Here is a 24,610-nt window from a genome sequence, read left to right as displayed (position 1 = left end):
GACTAACATTACCACGTGGTTGGCTGTTATTACGAGCTGTAATTATTAACAAAGCGGATACTTGTGTGGTTAAGGGAACCGTTGGACCCACCTCAGTAGTTTCTGAAGTTTCTTGTTATTTTGTGAAGTCATTGCGCTTGGAGAGCGTGATTGTTTCTTCGGTGTTTGATTGATTGATGAGGCTGATTGTTGTTAAAATGAGTTGCAAAATCTCTCCTGTGAGCGTTTGTGAGTTGATACAAACTACCCAACCTTGCAGTAACAGACAGAAGTAATTTTTTTATTGGGTTTACACAGTTAATTGATGAGTTACCGATTAAGTAAATTTAACAGATTTAAAGATGTTAGTCTGATTTTTGGGTATCGATGATATGCAAACCAATAATGCAGGTATAGTTGACGCCGTTTTTTTATTGAATTCACAGTAATATTACTAAATAATCTGTTAGGAAAATTTGAGTTAATAAAAATGGTTGGTCTGGTACGAGGACATGGTCGACTTATAATTTCCCTCATTTTGAACGCATTGTGGTATGTGCATGAAAGTTCCATACTCTTGCGCTTTGTCATACAACCTTTGACTTTGGTAACGCTCTGTCAATGACGTGAAACTTGTAGGTTAAGTGTGTCACATTGAAAACTTTTTCCTTTAATGCTTTTCTGCCAGACGATCACTGAATTGAATTGAATTGAAACAGTTTATTTAGCCAGAAAAATACAGATACAGAGTGGATAATAATAACAATATTAACATGGCTGAGCCAGTTGAGAACCTGAGCTCTCTTTGAGGCACCTGATATATAATATACATTTATCTCAAGGAAGTATTATGTAACATTTAGTATCATCTGGACCGTTCTTTCTGTTCATTATTGTGGTGTTTGTTACTCAGTGTATTTTTTACATTTTGACCTTAATTTATATATTATATTGCTTTTGCTCGCTGACAATCATGCACTTTCTTGTGAAAATTTTTCATTTGGAGTAGATAGTTACGGCATATCCGGTGTATTAAGAATAGGCTAAACAAATTAACATAAACGGTGCTACAGGGATTCATATCACCATCTGTTTTCCGCGCCATGCTACAGTAATCTATTACATAAAAAGCTCCAACAATTACTAATCACGTACAGGACAATACGTTATTTTCGTAACCGGAAGCAGTTTCAGGAAAATAGAGTCGACGGAAAACCCCATGAAGGCAGGCTGCCAGCATCCAAGCTCTCCTTATACCATAACCTAACGTACAAGCACACTCACCGCAGACGCATCAAATTAGGTGGAATTAGCAAACAGTTCCAAGAATCCAACTCTTAATACATGGCTGTAATAAGATTCCATTTTAAAGTTGTATTATTCACAGTGGAGTAAAATTTTATAGATCGGCATTGTATAACCCCTATCATATAGATGGTAACAATAACCAAGCGTCTCCTCAGTGGGTGGACCGCATAACCACTCGTGCCGTGAGATCTGTGATGCTGGCCAGCCGCACTAGTTCTCAGAACCAAGCGTCGGGACCCTATAAATCCCCCTTACCTACTCTCCCGTCTGTCACGCTCGACGGCCAACAGTATTTTGGGTGACCGAGGCTTCTTATCATGTTAGCTGGATCTTAACGCACTTAACCTTTTTATACAAATTCTTCATTCGTTATTTTCACACTACACGGTTTTGTGGATGGATCACTTTTCACATACTTCGTTATGGAAAATATGATCGCCAAATGCATACACAAAAAAAAAGATATTTCAGAATTATTCATGTTTTGAAGAAGTGGTTAAAATTCTTAGTATATATTTGAGGTATCACAGTAGAATGTGTTAAAACGCTTTGCTTGTTATTCTTTTATTAATTGTTCTTTATTTACTTTTTTCCTAAACTACTTTTGACATGAGGGAGCTTTCAGAACCTCCCACCTCCATCAGGCTGGTCACCAGGGCCCACCGTGCTCCCATCAGGGTCTTGGCCCATTAACCAACCTCTCTACCCTGGTCACATCACATACACTTTAAGGGAACTTCATCTAGTTCCCTCATGATTTTTGCTATTGTCCATCCCATATTTTTTACTCGGCCCCTATTTGATATCTGACTGAATATTATTGAATTCCAAAAGTGGAAACTGAAATTCTTGTCTGATAGCTACTTCACAGGAACTGCAGCCCAGGGTATTTGATCTCGTACTTTAAATTTCTCGCCAGGTGGGCTTATTGGGGTAGTATGTCTATTTGGTATTTATTTGAGTTGTATTGGAATTTTTATCTGGTATTTAAAGTTGTTTACTATAATTGTCACGAAGTTGACCAATTGAGGTATATATATATATATATATATATATATATATCAGGTTCTACATTGGAATTAGCGAGAGCTAGTTGTGTTTATATGATATTTGAGTTGTGTATTAGAACTCAACACCGGGTGAGTCTGTGGTGTTTAGGGTGTGGCACAAAAGGGTACACTAATCACTGCATAGGTTAATGTAATCAGTCATCAGTATATCAAGGTTCTCGGTAACTATCACCAACAATCACAGTTTTTTTCAGGTTCCGTAGCATCATCCCAGCGGAAAATTACTTTAATTGGAATTGAGAACTTAATTTCCAACAGAACCGCATTTTTTTTACCAATCCTCTCCTGAACTATTTATTGAGGAAATTGGTGGACTCCCTCGTGATTGAAACTAACGGTGATGTTCAACTTTCAAAACCACGTGAAAGTTGAACGATTTTTTTTATTAGATTTATGGAGTTAAGTTTGTCCGAGTGTTAATTTTGCTGTTATTTGTCTTCTTTACACACACACACACACACACACACACACACACACACACACCAAATAAATGTTCACACAGTATGGTACAGTTGTGAAAGTGTTCCTACACCCACTATGGTAACCAGTGTCTCCGAACGGCCAACCTATATGTGTATGACGAAGCAAACGTATCCACCAGTCACGTCCGTTGTTACACGACCAATACCCATTCATTGATAAATAGTTTTAATACTACGTGTGACCTTGCCGTTTAGAGATACTAGTTACCACAGGGGGTCTAGGAACACATTTCCTCACTGTCCCCCCCCCCCTCACTCCCAAAATCGCTTCACTGTACATCCATTTTAGTAATTTCCTGTTATTGTGAACGTCATTTATTGGCGTCTAATAAAGCTGTATACGTGAAAATTACTAATCTGTACTCTGCTTCATGATGCGCAGTAATTACAACGTGATGTATAGTAATTTGTTGAAGATTGTTTGTATGAATCAGGCTATGTCGAGCAGAGGAAAGTTACCAGATGCTGTTTTGCTTTCTTTTCTTTTTGCGGTCGGCGACTTTGTGAGTAATTAGTGTGATGGATTTTTAACCCCAACTGTGATAATTTGTCACTTTGGGGTTAATTCGTTACTGGACGTATGTTGATGTTAGGTTGTGTGGAGCGATGGATAAATCCGCTTGGTAGATATTGTGGGGGTATTGTAGCCAGGTACCGTAGTCTTGTAGTTAGGTATCGTAGTCCTGTTGCTAGGTATCGTAGTCTTGTAACTAGATATCATAGGATAGTGTAGCTAGGTATCGTAGTGTTGTAGCTAGGTATCGTGGTCTTGTAGTTAGGTATCGTAGTCTTGTAACTAGATATCATAGGATAGTGTAGCTAGGTATCGTAGTGTTGTAGCTAGGTATCGTGGTCTTGTAGTTAGGTATCGTAGTCTTGTAGCTAGGTATCGTAGTCTTGTAGCTAGGTATCGTAGTCTTGTAGCTAGGTATCGTAGTCTTGTAGTTAGATCGTAGTCTTGTAGCTAGGTATCGTAGTCTTGTAGTTAGATCGTAGTCTTGTAGCTAGGTATCGTAGTCGTGTCGTAGTCTTGTAGCTAGGTATCGTAGTCTTGTAGTTAGATAGTCTTGTAGCTAGGTATCGTAGTCGTTAGATAGCTAGGTATCAGGTAGTCTTGTAGCTAGGTATCGTAGTCTTTTAGAGATAGCATAGTCTTGTAGCTAGGTATAGCTAGGTAGTCGTAGTCTTGTAGCTAGGTATCGTAGTCTTGTAGTTAGATCATAGTCTTGTAGCTAGGTATCGTAGTCTTGTAGCTAGGTATCGTAGTCTTGTAGCTAGGTATCGTAGTCTTGTAGTTAGATCATAGTCTTGTAGCTAGGTATCGTAGTCTTGTAGTTAGGTATCGTAGTCTTGTAGTTAGGTATCGTAGTCTTGTAGTTAGATATCGTAGGAACTTTTGCATCTAGATATCATAGGAACTTGTGGAAAGTGAAGGTATCGTACAATAGGTATATATCTCGTGGGGTCGTTTGTAGTTATACGGGACGCCATAACAGCACGTAAGTTTCATTAGCAAAGAGTGAGGAAAAGAGTCACCGTTTGCTTTATATTTCTGCCATCATGCATATTGGAGAGAAAATTCTTGCAAGAGTTGAAATAATAGAGGATTACAACAAATGACCGTCTGGTATATACCTTAATATCATGGCGGCTTCCAGTGACCTTTGAAGCTGATATATTTGTGTGATAGATCTGATAAGGTTTCTAAATTTAGGAGTCACAGACCAGTTCTTACTTGTTGGCTGCACTGCCCAGTTAGTCAGAGGTTTACGTTCTTTGACAAGGTTTAGTCTTAACAATATTTATATTATACGACTTATGTATCAGTAAGTAACATTCTAACGTTCAGTATCATTTACCCCATCTTCATTAACCTCACCAAAATAATAATTACCAACTTGCATTCTTTTCTGGCGGCAAGGCTGTTTATAACATGCATTATGTCATTAATCATATTATTTGGGAAGTAACTGAAACTTGTGATCATCGTATTATAAAAGACTGGGTGTGTGTAGAGGGAGGTTCGGTGAAGGCGGTGTGTGGGTGTAATAGGATCTGTGTGTTAGGATGGAGGTCAGGTGTAGCCGTGTAGGGTGGTGTGTCCCTCCCTCCCTCCTCTGGCACACAGCCTGGCCCACCTCAGCAACCTTCCTGGTCTCTGTTGTTCTATTAATAAGTTTAATTGGCCCACAGAATCATTGTGTTTATTATTAAGTTAATGAAGACAAGATAGTTGGCCTGGCTCCTTATACACCGAATTATCTTTATTATTACATGAAACCCTACCTCGTAGTATATCGACCACCAAACTAGCTTACGCGACATACAAATATTCCAATAGATATTAGTAGTACAGCAGTAGAGGCAAGGAAGTTTACAGAGAGTTACACAAGTTACATTGAAGGACAAGAAACACGAGGAGCGATGCGTAGTGTGACACCTGACTGCCTGGAGGGCGTGACCGTGAACTTGAATTGCGTATCTGTGAGCCTGGCGTCCCGGGACGGTAAACCTTAATGAGTAGTGGTAGCTACTAGTATATTCTGGTAATGATGGTGGTGGTTGTGCGCCATAATAGTGGTTGTACCGGTAGTTGTGGTACATTTTAACGATAATAATACTTGTACTAATAGTACATTGAAGCAACGCTATTAATACAGTATAAGGAAGAAAATGTAATGGGGGTAATAGTACCGTAGTAATAGTAAGACTATAATGATATATAAAACTGATAGTAATATTAGTATACAGTTGTAATGATAGTTGTAGTCGTAGTAGCGGTCGTGAACTATAAACACAGAACATAACTGAGACAGATCATTTTGGCTCACAGTAACTTATAAACCGGGAGACAACTTAAAGAGTTCTTTGTCCTCCACATGTTGAGTAGCCGACTACGTTAGATCAAGAATACCATGTACGCACGACGCTTGCCTCAGGGCCTGTAGTGACGAACATAAGTACCCTAATACACTCTTTGTAGGTACACGATCTCTCGCTGTGCACATGACTTTTGAAGAACAAGAGACCTGAATTACGAGGAAACATGGAGCATTTTTTATTCTCTTTCTCCATCGTCATTATCTACTGTATTATTATTATTATTGATTTAAGAATGTTTCATCAAAATTATTTATATACTTTTATAGAATCACAGCATTACAGGTATATATATTTGCTGATGGTAAAGAGTATAGATTATATAACAGCCAACGTCATGGGTAGGTCTACAGATACAAGCACTTATGACAATTTAAATTAAAACTACAAAACGCTACGTAAGATCACTGTACTGTAGATTATTGATTGATTTGATGTCCATTTTACTCATCACAAACTAAGAGTAACGGTACAGACAAATACAGCTGTGGATATAGAATGTTTACAGTAAATGAACACCATTCATAACCAGTGTATATTAAATTAGATATTAGTGATGATTGGACATGTTTATTCGATAATGACTTACAGTTTAATGTTGAGAATAGTTTCCAAAATACGCTAAAATCCGTAGAAGGGAAGGAATGTTTATTCTCTTCACGTTCATGTTTTTACACCAGTTGGTCCATCTCTTCCCTCCTGAGGTGAGGCCGTCCCCTCCTCAACCCTCCCTCAGTCTCTCCCTGATGGGTGAGTGACGAGTGAGAGGGAGGTAGGTGGGGAGTGGTGGCTCAAGTGGTAGGTAAGAAGTTCTCGTGGCCACTTCACTTTCCCTCCCTCCTCCTTCCCTTACCCCCTCCTCTCCCTCTCCCTCGCCGTCCTCTATCCTTCCCTCCCTCTCTCCCTACCCCCACCCTCCCTCCAACGTGCCTTTCTGGGACTCTCCATCCCGAGGTCTCTACTCGGTGACCCTCCCCTTCGCACTGCCTTTCTCTTCTCACGTTTATTCCTTCTCTTTACTTCTTTTCTGCTCTTCTTTCCTCTCTTTCTTCTCTTTTCCCCATGACTTTCTCTGGTCTCTCTTTTTTCTCGTTCCCTGTCGCTGTTCTTTTCCTGTTGTCGTCCGCCCTTCTCTTAATCTCTCTACTCTGGTCCTCATGTACTACCCTCTTTCCGTCCCTCCTCTCTCTCTCTCTCTCTCTCTCTCTCTCTCTCTCTCTCTCTCTCTCTGGCCCCCGTCGCGCTTTTACCTCTCCCTCGCTCCCTCTGCCCTCACCTTCCTCTTTCTGGCCCTCGTCACGCCATATCCTCTCGTGTTTCCCCTTCTTGCTGCATCCCCTCGCTTCCCCTTTTCGTAGCCTCCCTCGCGACCTCCCCTCACCCCCCCTGTTTCCAGCCATTGTCACTCTCCCCTCGCCCTTCTTCCTCGCTTCCCTCACGCCTTCCCCCCAACCCTCCTTATTTCCAGCCACCCCTATGATCTCCCCTCACCCCCACCCTCCACCACACCCTCCCCTCACTCCTCGCCTCTAGCCACCCTCGCCTCGTCTCCCAGTGGACATCAGCCACCCCTCCAGTGTAGCTCCCAGGGAGACGCCACCTCATGTACCTCATGAAAATAATTGATTACCAGAGAGGGAAAAAGTTACGGACTCGTGTTACCTATATCCCCCGGAGGGAGGGGTGTACACTCTCCCTCCATAAAGTGTACACTAAGGCAAGTAGTACAGTATGGTACAATGACAACTAAGATAAGTACACTTGTGCACTATCCACCTAAGGGAGACATTGATGTACCGGCTAAGGTTTTGTTTCCATAATGTACATAGAGGCAAGTTGTAATGTCGCTCAGAGGAAGAACTGTAGCTACATAATTTAGACTACAGTAGAGAAGGAGTTATTATTCTCGGGGTCTTGGTGTGTGTTGTTACTAATTTTGGTGTTTAAAGATGTTTTCAAATGCCAAGAATGTGTGTGTGTGTGTGTGTGTGTGTGTGTGTGTGTGTGTGTGTGTGTGTGTGTGTGTGTGTGTGTGTGTGTGTGGGGAGAGAGAGAGAGGGCCATGTGTGTGAGGTGGGTGACCGTGTGTGTGTGACCATGTGTGTGAGGTGGGTGACCGTGTGTGTGTGTGACCATGTGTGTAAGGTGGGTGACCAAGTATGCGTGTGTGAGGTTGGTAACTAAATGTGAGTGTGTGTGAGCACCAGGACTTACAAGTAAACAAGACATTTGAAGACGCCGACGGTGAGACGGAGTGGAAGTAAACATCAGAGGGGAGAGGGTAGCCCTATGGTGGGACACACACACACACACACACACACACACACACACACACACACACACACACACACACACACACACACACACATAGGCTACCTCCCCCACCCCCCCCCCCCCCAGCCCACCCCTCCCGTATGCCTTACACACACACACACACACACACACACACACACACACACACACACACACACACACACACACCCCATTCTGTCTTCCCCTCCTTTCATCATCTACTTTCTCTCTTTATTCATTGTCTCTTTCCTGTTGCTTATATTGTATGTGTTCTTACTTTCTTTCTTTGGTAAACAATTAAAAGGTGTCTCACTCCTTGGTACAGTTACCTTGAGACTTGCCAGGTCGCCCACAACTTTGTATTTTGTTGTTTTGTTCTGGTGAAAGGTTGTATGTTGTCAGAGTAAATACCCACCCATTAGTTTTAATATATCTTGCCATTGGTTTTAATATATCTTGCCATTAGTTTTATATATCTTGCCATTGGTTTTATATCTTGCCATTGGTTTTATATATCTTGCCATAGTTTTTTATATATCTTACCATATTTTAATATATCTTGCCATAGGTTTTATATATCTTAACATAGGTTTTAATATATCACCATTGGTTTTATATATCTTGCCATAGGTTTTAATATATCTTGCCATAGGTTTTATATATCTTGCCATTGGTTTTAATATATCTTGCCATTAGTTTTTATATATCTTGCCATAGGTTTTAATATATCTTGCCATTGGTTTTATATATCTTGCATAGGTTTTAATATATCTTGCCATAGGTTTTTATATATCTTGCCATTGGTTTTAATATATCTTGCCATTGGTTTTAATATATTCTTGCCATAGGTTTTAATATATCTTGCCATTGGTTTTAATATATCTTGCCATAGGTTTAATATATCTTAACATAGGTTATAATATATCTTACCATAGGTTTTAATATATATAGGTTTTATATATCTTAACATGGTTTAATATATCTTAACATAGGTTATAATATATTTAACATAGGTTTTTAATATATCTTAACATAGGTTTATAATATATCTTAACATAGGTTTTTAATATATATCTTGCATAGGTTTTATATATCTTAACATAGGTTTATAATATATCATGCCATAGGTTTTATATATCTTGCCATAGGTTTTATATATCTTAACATAGGTTTTTATATATCTTGCCATAGGTTTATATATCTTATATAGGTTTTAATATATCTTAACATAGTTATAATATATCTTAACATAGGTTTTATATATCTTAACAGGTCCTATATATCTTAACATAGGTAATATATCTTCCACAAGTTTTAATATCTTGCCATAGGTTTTATATATCTTAACATAGGTTTTAAATATATCTTAACAAATTTTATATATCTACTAGTTTTATATATCTTAACATAGGTATAATATATATACCATAGGTTTTAATATATCTTGCCATTGGTTTTTATATATCTTGCCATAGTTTTTATATATCTTCCCATAGGTTTTATATATCTTGCATTGGTTTATATATACTTGCCATAGGTTTTATATATCTTAACACAGGTTTTAATATATCATGCCATAAGTTTTTAATATATCTTGCCATGGTTTTGTATATCTTGCCATAGGTTTTAATATATCATGTCATGAGTTTTAATATATCTTGCCATAGGTTTAATATATATCTTGCCATTGGTTTTTATATCTTTGCCATAGGTTTTATATATCTTCTAATTTTATATATCTACCAGGTTTAAAACCACAAAAATATATCTTCCACATTTTATATATCCAATATATCTTACCATAGTTTTATATATCTTACTTTTAATATCATTTTAATATTTATTCTACACTTGTTTGTAAATTTGTGTGTTGTTGTTTATATAAATTTGAGGTTATATTTCCCACTGTATTTGGCTCCTCAAACCTCCTGTATTCAGTTCTTGTTCTCTCCTCACCTTATATTCCTTCCTCCTCCACCATCACCTCACATTATTCCACTTCTTCCACGATTACCTCAAAATTCTTCCTCTCCTCCTCCTCCCCCCACTCCTCCTCCTCCTCCCCTCCTCCCTCCTCCTCCTGGGTTGGCAACGGTCCCCTCCACTGTTGTCGTCACCTCCCTACATTACAGCTTCACCACTCATTTTTCACCATCTTTAAGTCTCTTATTGGCTAAAATCACCTCTGTTGTTGGTCATCACCGCCGCCACATGTACTGTATACACCATGTTTGCTTATGTCCCCTCCCCTCCCTCCGTCACCCCTCCCCCCTCCCTCGTCACCCCTCCCCCCCTCCGTCTCCCAAAATTAAGTAAATGATCCGTATTAGGTTGGTGGCTTTGTAATAGTTTGTACTGGTTGTGCAACGGTTTCTGACGGCTGCCTCTGAACTCCCCGACCCATCCACCCACCACCGGCTATCCCCACATGTATACCCACTCTCTTCTGTTTCACACATACCTTCCACCGGTCCTCTTCGGCTACCCACACTTCCATCACCCACCTCCCTACCCCACACTCATCCATCACCCACCTCCTCCTACCCACTCATCCATCCACCCCTCCTACCCCACACTCTTCCATTACCCACCTCCTACCACACTCTTCCATCACCCACCTCCTACCCACCTCTTCCATCACCACCTCCACCCACTCTTCCATCACCTCCTACCCACCTTCCATCACCCCTCCACCCACACTCATCCATCACTCACCTCCTACCCCACTCATCCATCACCACCTCCTCCTACCCACACTCTTCCATCACCCACCTCCTCCTACCCACCTTCCATCACCCACCTCCTCCTACCCACTCTTCCATCACCCACCTCTTCCCACACTCATCCATCTCCACCTCCTCCCCACACTCATCCATCACCCACCTCCTCCCCCACCCACACACTCTTCCATCACCCACCTACCCCACTCTTCATCACCACCTCCTACCCCACACATCCATCCACCTCCTCCTACCCACTCTTCCATCACCCACCTCCTACCCACACTCATCCATCACTCACCCCCTCCTCCCTACCCCACTCTTCCATCACCCACCTCCTCCCCACCCCACACTTCCATCACCCACCTCCTCCTACCCACACTCATCCATCACCCACCTCCTCCTACCCACTCTTCCATCACCCACCTCCCTACCCACACTCATCCATCACCCACCTCCTCCTACCACTCTTCCATCACCCCTACCTCCTCCCACCCACACTCTTCCATCACCCACCTCCTCCCTACCCACACTCTTCCATCACCCACCTCCTCCTACCCACACTCTTCCATCACCCACCTCCTACCCACACTCCCCATCACCCACCTCCTTCCCACACCTCATCCATCACCACCTCCCCACCCACACCTTCCATCACCCACCTCCATCACCCACCTCCTCCCCACCCACACTCTCCATCACCCACCTCCCACCCACACTCTTCCATCACCCACCTCCCCACCCACACTCTTCCATCACCCACCTCCCCACCCACACTCTTCCATCACCCACCTCCTCCTACCCACACCTCTCCATCACCCACCTCCACCCACACCTCCACACCCACCCTCCCCACCCACACTCTCCATCACCCACCCCCACCCACACCCATCCACCCACCTCCTCCTACCCACACTCTCCGTCACCCACCTCCTACCCACACCATCCATCACCCACCTCCCACCCACATCCTCCATCACCCACCTCCTCCCACCACACTTCCATCACCCACTCCTCCTACCCACACACTCTTCCATCAATCTAACCCCACCCACACTCCTCCATCACCCACCTCCTCCCACCCACACTCTTCCACTCACCACCTCCTACTCCACACTCCACCACCCACTCCTACCCACACTCTTCCATCACCCACCTCCCTCCTACCCACACTATCCACCCCACCTCCTCCTACCCACACTCTTTCCATCACCCACCTCCTCCTACCCACACTCTTCCATCACCCACCCTCCTCCTCCCACCCACACTCCCCCCTCCACATCTCCCCCTCCCACCCACACTCTTCCACCTCCACCCACCCCACACTCTTCCATCACCCACCTCCTCTACCCACACTCTTCCATCACCCACCTCTCCCTCCTCACTCCACACTCTTCCTTCCGTCACCCACCTCCTCCCACCCACACTCTTCCACCACCCACCCACTCCACACTCTTCCATCACCCACCTCCCCACCCACACACCCACCTCCCACCCACACCTTCCATCACCCACCTCCTCCCACTCCACACTCACCCACCTCCTCCCACCCACACCTTCACCCACCTCCTCCTACCCACACTCTTCCATCACCCACCTCCCCACCCACACTCTTCCCATCACCCACCTCCTCCCACCCACACTCTCCATCACCCACCTCCTCCCCACCCACACTCTTCCATCACCCACCTCCTCCTACCCACACTCTTCCATCACCCACCTCCCTCCCACCCACACTCTTCTCCATCACCCACCTCCTCCTACCCACACCTCTTCCATCACCTACCCTCCACCCACACTCTCCGTCACCCACCTCCCCCCTCCCACCCACACACTCTCCATCACCCACCTCCTCCCCACTCCACACTCTTCCATCACCCACCCTCCTACCCACACTCTCTCCACGTCACCCACCCCTCCTACCCACACTCATCCATCACCCACCTCCTCCCCACCCACACTCTTCCATCACCCACCTCCCTCCCCACCCCACACTCTTCCATCACCCACCTCCTCCCACCACACTCTTCCGTCACCCACCTCCCTACCCACACTCTTCCATCACCCACCTCCCCCTACCCACACTCTTCCATCACCCACCTCCTCCTACCCAACACTCCTTCCGTCACCCACCTCCCTCCCACCCACTCTTCCATCACCCATCTCCTCCTACCCATCACCCACACACTCTTCCGTCACCCACCTCCTCCTACCCACACTCTTCCATCACCCATCCTCCTCCCACCTCTTCACACCCCACTCCTCCCTACCCCACACCTTCCATCACCCACCTCCTCCTACCACACTCTTCCGTCACCCACCTCCTCTACCCACACTCTTCCATCACCCACCTCCTCTTACCCACACTCTTCGCCACCCACCTCCTCCTACCCACACTCTTCCATCACCTCCTCCTACCTCTTCCGTCTTCCTCCTCCTACCCACATCCCACAAGGTCTTGTAACGTCACACTGTAGCTACCTGGCATCTTGATCTATGGCTTCCCTACACTCAAGTTTTTATTTCATTTTTCATCCCAGGTCCTTAACCACAGTCAGTCATAAAGTATCCGTAAGTGGGGTAGCGTATAAACCTACAGTTTGTTATGTATTACTGAAAATAAATGTTGTGTGGTGATTGCATCGAAGGTGAAGGTGTGCCAGTGATGGTGAAATATTCATAGACTGCGCCTTCCTCAGGGAGCTTCATTAAATTTGTTAGGTTGCTGTCACTCTTCCGCATAAACTGCCTGGATACAACCTGGCCTCATTATTCATTGTCCGGCCCCTTCTTTCCCTCCGTGTCGTGCTCCCACCTTACAGCATTATTACTGTGTTCTGAGCTTACAACACATACTGTACATCCTATATACTGTACATTATTGATATTGTTCTTCATAATTTAATTTATTCGAATGTTTTCCTGCTATAATATTTATTGGGAGGACATGAGACAAAACACTAACTGCTTCACTCAGCTGTAACAGGTGTGTTGTGGTACCATTATACCACCTCGTATTTCAGAATCACAAAGTATATTTATTATTCTTTTCACTACCACCGTAATCAAAGGTAATTGTAAATACTGTACTGGTATTGTTTTGACTAAATAACTGAATAGATAATTATTTAATATACAACTCATAAATCGTAACACAAATATCCCACTGTTTTAGCTTCTCCCACAGTTGGATGCCATTGTTTTGACCAGATAAGTTCTCTGTGTAGCTGCCTCTTAGGAGACAATTAACTGTGGAGATCCAGATTATTGATGGTGCTGTTTGATGTAAGGCACAGTTTGGGGTCTGTGGTTACGTGGATTATTCACCATAACAACTCTGGTGAATCTGGACCCAAGTAGTTGTTTGGGGAAGGTAGTTTGTGTTGAAGTAGTTACCATATAAGTGAACATTATTGGTATATTGACTTTTGGTGATGTACATGACACTTTGTTTGTCGTGTTGTGACTAGATAACATTGACAGGGCGTGGGCGTAACCTGGTGTTGGGGGGGGCTGTTACCTTCCTGCCTCTTCCTCCTTCCCTTTCTCTCAGTCCTTGACCAGTGTGTGTGTGTCTCAGGTGATATCTGTGGTTGGGTTTCACAAAGGTTTATGCGAAACATATTTTTTTCTTCAATATGCCTGTCAAGAAGTTACAACTGTAGTATTAAAATCAACACACCAAACTAATATGAAAGTTAACATATGATTCTCCCTCATTTGCATACGTTCTCTCAACCCCTGGAAGGCTTAAGAGGACATTATTAACTTATCGTGTCTCAGTGTAGGAGTATTCAGGCAGTTATATTCTGCAGTTCATAAGGCGGAATCCTTGAAAGCAGTCTGGTGGAGCAGGTATATAACTGACCTACAATAAAGGAACTTAGCGAGGTGACTCATGGAGGCTACCAGTGGTGTGTGTGTGTGTGTGTGTGTGTGTGTGTGTGTGTGTGTGTGTAACCTTCAGGGCAGATCCTACTATACTGTACCCCTCTAGTGAGTACATCAGTCGCCGGGTTACAAGTCACTTGGCCATCTTTATCATTTTACAGCTGTGTCTTAGTGTCTGTCGTTCGTCTTATTGGAGTTATGTCTTAATGTTGTGTTTGTTTATAGTCATTTGATTGATGTAGTGTTGCTGTTATTACGGTGTTGTTTGGTTGTGTTTCCTGCCCGAGTGTTTCTGTTGGTCATCTCCCATGTGACCGTCACCGTACTGTTACATACCCCCTTGTGTGTGTGTGTGTGGTAAGTGATAGAGGGGAGGTGGTCGTTGCTACCATAAACTCTCCCACCTATTATATGTAGGAGATGCCGTTGTCTCTAGACGGTTGTAAAAAGTTATAGGGGTTATAAAGTGGATAGGTCGCTGTGAAACATTAGAATAGGTTATATAAAGTGTGTGGTTAGTGGGGAGATTATGAGTCATTGGGAGGTTGTGAGTCACTGGGAGGTTATGTGAGTCACTCGTGGGCTGTAAGTCGCTGGGAGGTTATAGTCCTCGTGGGCTGTAAGTCGCTGGGGTTAATGAGTCACTCGTGGGTTGAGTCACTGAGAGGTTATGAGTCTCGTGGGCTGTAAGTCGCTGGGAGGTTATGAGTCACTCGTGGGCTGTAAGTCGCTGGGAGGTTATGAGTCACTCGTGGGTTGGTGACTGAGAGGTTATGAGTCACTCGTGGGTTGAGTCACTGAAGGTTATGAGTCACTCTGGGCTGTAAGTCGCTGGGGTTATGAGTCACTGAGAGGTTGCGAAGTCACTCGTGGGCTGTAAGTCGCTGGGAGGTTATGGAGTCACTGAGAGGTTATGAGTCACTCGTGGGCTGTAAGTCGCTGGGAGGTTATAGTCACCTCGTGGGCTGTAAGTCGCTGGGAGGTTATGAGTCACTCGTGGGTTGAAGTCACTGAGAGGTTATGAGTCCTCGTGGGCTGTAAGTCGCTGGGAGGTTATGAGATACTCGTGGGTTAGTCACTGAAAGGTTATGAGTCACCGTGGGTTGTAAGTCACTGGGAGGTTATGAGTCACTCGTGGGCTGTAAGTTGCTGAGAAGTTATAGGTCACTCGTGGGTTGTAAATCACTGAGAGGTTGGTCACTCGTGGGTTGTAAGTCGCTGAGAGGTTATGAGTCACTCGTGGGCTGTAAATCACTGGGAAGTTATGAGTCACTCGTGGGTTGTAAGTCACTGGGAGGTTATAAGTCACTCGTGGGTTGTAAGATGCACTCGTCATGACCTTGGTGGTGAGGTGTGGTCACATCTCCTGGCTGTCTCGGTCCTGATGATGCCCAGCAGACTTGTATACTCGTGTTGATTACCACACCTTGTACAGCTAGTTATACCTTATTTATACTCCTGAGACGTAATGCTGTACAACCTTCATAGATTTGCTTCTCTCTCTCTCTCCTCTCTCTCTCTCTCTCTCTCTCTCTCTCTCTCTCTCTCTCTCAATAAACCAAGATGGCCGTATTAAAAAAAACAACACCAACTCTCCTTCCAATCCTGCTGGTAATTTCCCTCTGTTTTCTCTCTCCACAACCAGACCCCAAATATTCTCCTCCTGATTACGTTGTGATGTTAGAGGATCAGGAGGGCACATTACTCCACCAGACGAGTGCTTTAAAAGGTTACAGGTTTTATCACCCAGAAAAAATGTTTCGTTGTGTCTCGGGATGTGTAGGAGGCAAGATGTGGATACAGAAATTCAGTCGTAGGTAAACGTAAATAATACTATCAATGAGTACTGTGTAAAGAACAGGTACCTATAGTGGATCATGAAGAAATTTATAGAAGTTACTTTTTGGGGGTTCATTAAGTGAGTTACTTTTTGGATCGTGAAGTCAATAAGTTAGGTATATTTTGGGATCATAAGTGAGTAAGTTACTTTTCAAGGTTTGTGTGTGGGAGAGCCGGGTTGTGTTTTGGGCGGCGTGAGTGCAGGGCGTGGCACAAGTCAACCTCCGCTTAACGGTAACCTTGTCACTTGTTTATTACAGTGCCAACTAGGACCTACTGCACCTTTATATTATGTTTATATCCCCTGTAGTGTACGTGTACCTGTATATACCTGCTGTATTTCCAGTCGTCCCGTGAGAAGTACAGTATACATCCAGAATGATCAGTATGTGCGCCTCACTTTCTCCGGGTTTCTTGTGACAACCTCTAACCAGAGGTGGAATGGATAGAAAGCATCACGGCCCAGGATGGGTATTTTGAAGATGGGACTCTGTAAATACAAACTTCGAGCAGTGAGATTTGTAAATATCGTACAGTAGATAGTCTATAAACTCAACCATCAACACTTCATGCACCAATCAGATAGAGAGCGCAACACACACACACACACACACACACACACTCACACCACTCACTCACTGGACTACGCCGCACCTGCAATTAGAAGGACATGTCACATCTTTTAGTGAACCTGTAAATAGAAAGGCTCCCTGAGCACACACTGGTCCAGAGGCACGCTCACCTCCGCTCCATCTGAGTATCAGTTGTGACGGCAATTGTCTGATTAACAAATTGTTCTTGCTTATGAGAATTTTCTGTGGTACACTATAAATAGGTATTGGGCTCCTATAGGATGACGATTTATAAAACTCCTATTCATCCTATAAGCTCCTGTATAAAACACTATATTTTGGTGTTAAAGCTTTGTTTAAACCCTTAGCTCTACTTTAAACTATTAAGCTCTTGCCTGAGTTGGTCTGTTGGTTTATCCGTATTACGGTAAGCTGGTATAATGAAGTGAAATTCTTTTTTTTGTTGAGTAAGAAGACTTTAAGATGCAAGGAACTGAGGAGGTGATCTTCTGACCAGTTCAAGGGCGTGGTGGGGTGCGTGTCCCCCCGCGACTTCTACTCCTACAGGGCGTGCATGTGTGTCTAGAGCCCAGGAGGTTCTGTGGCTAGGTATTGACATGAAGTAGTGTGTGTGTGGTAAAGAATCACCCAAAGTTCGATTATCCCAGCCAGCCATTGCTGCACTGCCTGCTTCAGATGTATGAACTTGAGTCTGTTACTTCAAATCTTTAGATTCATTCGTATCGGTTTCATGTTCTGGTTGGTACTGAGACAGTTTCATACTTCTGAAGCAGGCAGTGCAACAATAGCTGGCTGAGAGAGTTAGCGAACTTTTGGGTGAGACTGTACCTCACCAGGGCCGCGGGCGACGTATTGATCATCTTGACCCAGTACTGTACTGTACTGTATATATTCACCTCAGGTAGAGTCCGGTGTAATAGTATAGATGAACTTGAGTAGACTTGAGTATTCTTTTTAAAGTTCATAAAACTAAATCAGGTGCGGGTATACCAAGATATATATACTAACCTAACTGTTACTCAAGTTAACCCCGGTAAACTAAATTGACTAGTAAAATCCCATTCGTCAAGGTAGACGAAATTACGACCGAGGTAACACTTAATACCTCGGGGTAACCTCACCAACCTACTGTACGTGCCACACATTACCCCCGTGTGTGTGTGTGTGCATATAAACAGGTTACCTTAATTTGGAAGAGACGCGCCACATACCGGAAGGCAACACATGCGACCAAATATACCAAGGTGTTGACAGGGTGAGTGAGTGTTAGCCATGTGTGTGCAGAAATATCACCATAATGTAGATAGATATTTTGTAAAACCCTCATACAAGTTGACACGTGGTGAAGTTAGCACAGTGTCCGTCCCTAGCTAAAGACACGTGGGGTAAGCACAGTGTCCGTCCCTAGCAAAAGACATGGGGTGTTAGCTCAGTCCCTAGTGGAAGAACTGCCCACACCCCCTAGGAGGTTACTTCTGTCTTGCTCATTTTGTTATTGTCGAAATAATGTTTGGTAAATTATCTTTTAGTTATTAGTGTTGGTTCATGAGGCCATTATGTACAAGTAGACTTTATTACAGCGTGATTTGCATGCAGTAGCTGCTTATCCGGGAATATAGGCATCTTTATTATATTTATACCGTCATATTAATAAAGAGAATATACTGGTCTTTTACTGTGGGAGATTAATGTGTACCGTATACTTTATATTATTTATATTTAATGAAAGGTAATAATTTTGTTTTAAACCGTAAATCCCGATGTATTAAACTGTGGGACCCAAATATTGAATTTTTGTCAGCGGTTTTTATCGTTTTCTGTTAATTTAATTCCCAGGTTTTCTACATTCGTATAGGGTTTCAAACCATACAGGTGTTGTAATAACGTAAACTGTTTTTAATTATTGGAGAGAGGGAGCTCCGATTTCATAACCATTTGGGTTAATGCAGATATTAGTAAGAGTGTATCTATAGCCCAGGTGGCGGGGTGTGGTCAGCCTCGCCTTCACTCCAGGCTGGTGTACCAGTCTCCTCAGCCCAGGGTGGCGCTGGGGTGTGGTCAGCCTCGCCTTCACCCAGGCCAGTAATTAGCCCTCCTGCTGGCTGTTGTTGTCTCTCTGTTTTGTTTGTCTTATTTACCATTTTAGTTCGAGTATTTTTCTCCTAATTCTTCCTTTATTTGTATATAATATTTTATTAAGCCTCGTGTTTATCATTTATTTTCTTTTTTATATTTATTTTATTTGTTATCAGGTTTAGTTAATATATATGGCTGTTGTCTCACTCGCTATCGTTCACTGTGCCAGTATATTCTGTGTGTTGTATCATATCTTTAGTTTATCAAGTAATTGCATATTTTCCAATTTTATCTCATCTTTATTTTTTTTAATATACTTTTATTTTAAAGATAAGTCTTATGAGTACATTGTATATATACCTGCATTGTCTATAACAAGCTGCATCAATGTGAACTTTTAGAAGATTTACTGAAGAAATTTCCATCTACACCTATTATTTTAACCACGTGTCTATAGTTATCTTTACCTGCATCGGTCTATCTATATATCTATCTATCTATTTCTTTCTACCATTCATCTTATCTATCTATCTATTTCTTTCTTAGCTTGCTTCTTGTATCATGTGTTAGTGAAACCTTAATGCATATGTACTGTTGGGGTGGGCGGCTAGCAGTGTTCTCGTGTCTACGTTGTGTTCTTCGTCATCCTGTTTTGTGTTCGTTGTGTTCGTGTTATTGTGTTGAGTGATTCATTTGTAATTGTGTTATTCAGTCTTGTGGTTTTTTTTTAGTTTGTATAATTTTGTGTATGATTTTTTGTTTGTTTCAATAAGTTTGTGTAATTGTTATTGATTGTTAACAGGTCGGTAAATATCTTAAGTTGCAGAAGATTAGAGAAGGTGTATGGCATATATATAAGATGACTAGAATTATACGGTGCTACTATAGTATGCGGTCTACCAAGCTAGAGCTACTATAGTATGCGGTCTCGAGCTGGAGCTACTATGTATGCGGTCTACCAAGCTGGAGCTACTATAGTATGCGGTCTGAGCTGGGTACTATAGTATGCGGTCTACCGAGCTGGAGCTACTATAGTATGTGGTCTACCGAGCTGGAGCTACTATAGTATGCGGTCTACCGAGCTGGAGCTACTATAGTATGCGGTCTACCGAGCTGGAGCTACCATTGTATAGTATGCGGTCTACCGAGCTGGAGCTACTATAGTATGTGGTCTACCAGGCTGGAGCTACTATAGTATGCGGTCTACCGAGCTGGAGCTACTATAGTATGCGGTCTACCGAGCTGGAGCTACTATAGTATGCGGTCTACCGAGCTGGAGCTACTATAGTATGCGGTCTACCGAGCTGGAGCTACTATAGTATGCGGTCTACCGAGCTGGAGCTACTATATTATGCGGTCTACCGAGCTGGAGCTACTATAGTATGTGGTCTGCAGGCTGGAGCTACTATATGCGGTCTACGAGCTAGACTATAGTATGCGGTCTACAGAGCTGGAGCTACTATAGTATGCGGTCTGAGCTGGAGCTACTATAGTATGCGGTCTACCGAGCTGGAGCTACTATAGTATGCGGTCTACCGAGCTGGAGCTACTATAGTATGTGCTGCAGGCTGGAGCTACTATGGTATGCGGTCTACCGAGCTGGAGCTACTATAGTATGCGGTCTACCGAGCTGGAGCTACTATAGTATGCGGTCTACCGAGCTGGAGCTACTATAGTATGCGGTCTACCGAGCTGGAGCTACTATAGTATGCGGTCTACCGAGCTGGAGCTACTATAGTATGCGGTCTACCGACTGCTACTGTTGGAGCATGGTCTACCGAGCTGGAGCTATAGTATGTGGTCTACCGAGCTGGAGCTACTATAGTATGCGGTCTACCGAGCTGGAGCTACTATAGTATGCGGTCTACCGAGCTGGAGCTACTATAGTATGCGGTCTACCGAGCTGGAGCTACTATAGTATGCGGTCTACCGAGCTGGAGCTACTATAGTATGCGGTCTACCGAGCTGGAGCTACTGGTATAGATGCCTACCGAGCTGGAGCTACTATAGTATGCGGTCTACCGAGCTGGAGCTACTATGGTATGCGGTCTACCGAGCTGGAGCTACTATAGTATGCGGTCTACCGAGCTGGAGCTACTATAGTATGCGGTCTACCGAGCTGGAGCTACTATAGTATGCGGTCTACCGAGCTGGAGCTACTATAGTATGCGGTCTCGAGCTGGAGCTATAGTATGCGGTCTACCGAGCTGGAGCTTTTAGTATCTGTTCTACCGAGCTAGAGCTACCATTGTATAGTATGCGGTCTACCGAGCTGGAGTTGGTATACAGAGATATTTACACTGTGGCATCCATTACCAACCTAACCTAACCGACCCTAGGTTAGGTTAATAGGTAGGTTGGCTCAAGATATGTTAAATTAAGTTAGGTTGGGTTAATAGACGCTACAGTGTAAATATCTCGGTAGACTGCATACTGAAGTAGCACCAGTTATACAAACATATTGGTATAGGGCAGAAAATATTGCCTTTATATTGTTATGTTTTCCTTGATGACCGGAGAGGATTTTGTAGACTGTTTCCCTGGATTTTATTATTTTTACAATATTTACTTTGGGGATCTTCGACAAGTTAAAAGCGCTTTTAAACTTAAACGTAAAGTCAAATATATAAGGGGAAGTTGTGTACAGTATTGTTATGCCTTGACACACATCATAAAAGGAGTTAACGCTATTGAGGTCATGTGTCCTGTGTTCTGCTCCCTGTTATATTGATTATACCCAGAAACTGTGTGTGTGTGTGTGTGTGTGTGTCTGTCTGTCTGTCTGTCTGTCTGTCTGTCTGTCTGTCTGTCTGTCTGTCTGTCTGTCTGTCTGTCTGTCTGTCTGTCTGTCTGTCTGTTCTGTGTGTGTGTGTGTGTGTGTGTGTGTGTGTGTGTGTGTGTGTGTGTGTGTGTGTGTGTGTGTGTGGATCCTTGCATATTTAATAATGTCTCAGGAGAAATTAGTACAGTACAGTAAAGGTGTGTAGAACATGCTGGACTACTTTGGGTTTCAGGTGTCGGTATCTTACCACCATAATATTTTGCCTATAGAGACTATATATATATATATATATATATATATATATATATATATATATATATATATATATATATATATATATATATATATATATATAAACAAAAGATCATGGTTATTTGGAAGTGAGGCTTTGGGGGCTAATCATAAACAATAATTAATTCAGATTTATTTAATTTCTCTACAACCTTCGTAGTTGATAAAATAGTAAAGATAATTAATTTCTACCTGTACTTCAGTCAATGTGTTTCTGGACCATTTTTGTGATTTTATCCATGTATGTAAAAATCTTACGGTATTTTTTTTTTTTTTTTTTTTTTATTTCTCTTGGTGCCCTTGTAGAGCAGGACACTACACTAACCGTGGAGGTGGTTCATTGGGCAATAAACTGATCTCCTGCCTTAATCACTGCACGGCAGCTCCCAGAATTAGAGCCTTGATATTTTGGAAGTGACTTGAAGTGTGCAATTATGGCCAATCAGCGCCCAGGGTGTGTCTGGCTCAGGCATGTGTGGGTGTTGTTGCTTAGGATGGCTGACTGTCTGACTGTCTGTCTGGATAATTCATTCATCTAAGGCAGTTGTTTTGAGGTTAATAGTATGTGTGTGTGTGTGTGTGTGTGTGTGTGTGTGTTTCTTATGATTCTTTTATTTCTTATTTTATCTTTTCTCTCTTCTCATTCTATTCCTCTATTTTCTCACTTTCGTTTTACTTTCTCTCCTCCTCTCTCGGTTAACTTTAAGTATTATATAAAGGTAGACACCGAAGCGGCATACAGGTAATATATAATGCCGTATTTTTGGTGTAGGTATATCTAGCAATGAAAACCTTCATGTGTTATAGGTTATGTCACCTAATTGGATATGTACGGTATATATTATAGGGATGAAATTGTCACTGATAAAGATGGACACCTAAACTCAATTCCCTCAGTGTGCACAAGTAGGTCAGGTGTGTGTGTGTGTGTGTGTGTGTGTGTGTGTGTGTGTGTGTGTGTGTGTGTGTGTGTGTGTGTGTGTCTTTAAAACAGGGTGAGATGTATAAGCAGCGGGGCGTTAAATGAGCGTAGGTGTGACAAATGACTGCATCCGGCCTCCATCTGGCTCAGGGCGGCCTAATCCGGTCATCAGGCCTGACCTTTCAACCCCCCCACCGTTCTTCCCTCCTGTTATATACCTCTTCCTACATGTCCTCTCTCCTACCCTCCTTCTCCCCCTCACATCCCTGTACCACCTGCTCTCCTCCTATCTACACACACAGTTTCTTCTTCCTCCGTCTCTTATTCTGCTGCTTCCTTCTCTCCTCACCTTGCTGTCTCTTCTCTTCACTCTGATTCTACCTTTCCTAATTTTTCTTTTCCTTCCTTTCACCCCCCCTTCACCATACCCTTCCAATGCCCCACCACCCACCACCCTCGTCTCAGCTATCCTTCCTTCGGCCTCCAAACCACACCCTATGCCACGCCCCCGCACCCTATAGTCTTGCCAGTATCTTGAGTTTAGTGCTAAATCTGAGGTAGTTTCGTTGTCTTCTGCCTGAAACTGAACCCTGATATGTATTTTGTTGTACCGGTAGTATATGTTTCACGGATCACATGTTAGGAAATTTTCAATATGGAATTATTTTACGTTTACGATTGATATAGACAAGAGTGTACTGTACTATGTTGTGTGTATCTACTGTACACGTTAGTAATGGAAATGTTTCTTGTACTGTTACTGGCTTACTGCCTTGAAATAGGAGCATATTTGTATTGCTTTCTCCTTGACTAAAACAAATAATATACGGTACTAAAAATTTATGTCTATTTTTAGTAACGGAGATAATGCAAGTCAGTAAAACAGTGTCTGTTCCTTTGGCTTGTGTCTGGTAATGCAATTGACTCATGTGTAAGTAATATTTATGTAAACAATGAATCTCTTAAACAATAAGAAACAAGCGTATCTTCTTGATAGGTCTGGCAGGGCAGCACAGCAGGTGCACACACTAATGAAAGGCACTGGGTGCGCGTCTTGCCCGAATTCTTAATGATGATGGCCAATACATCACAACCCTTGTATTAGCTCTGTGTACCCTCCTACCTTATGTTAAACTGTATATTGCATCGTAAATTACGTGTCTAGTTATGTGTGTGTGTGTGTGTGTGTGTGTGCGTGCGTGCGTGCGTGTGCGTGCATGTGTGTGTGTGTGTGTGTGCGTGCTAGTAAGCCAGGATCGTGGTCCTTGTTCAGCTTCGATATTATACCAAATAAACTGGGATATTGATATATGTATAGAGTTACTGTATATTTGTTGAATAATAAATATATTATTTGTAAAGATATATTTATATCTATTGTATATAATCATGTACAGTCGGCTACAGGAATAAGTATACACACTGTAGCTGTAAGGTCCGGAAATGGTCTGGTAACGTTGAAACTGCCCATCCAGACGCATGATG

At 43.0% G+C, this 24,610-nt stretch overlaps 1 protein-coding gene across 3 annotated transcripts in view; it reads left to right on the top strand.

The window, feature by feature from the left end:
* Positions 1-24,610, top strand: part of LOC121873156 (protein still life, isoforms C/SIF type 2-like) — a 389,616-nt gene that overhangs the window by 182,371 nt on the left and 182,635 nt on the right. The window lies entirely within an intron of this gene.

This window comes from Homarus americanus, unplaced genomic scaffold (assembly GCF_018991925.1).
Source record: "Homarus americanus isolate GMGI-L3 unplaced genomic scaffold, GMGI_Hamer_2.0 scaffold32929, whole genome shotgun sequence".
Lineage (NCBI taxonomy): Eukaryota > Metazoa > Arthropoda > Malacostraca > Decapoda > Nephropidae > Homarus > Homarus americanus.
Note: the sequence above shows the minus strand (reverse complement) of the source record. Positions and strands in the feature narration are given on the sequence as shown.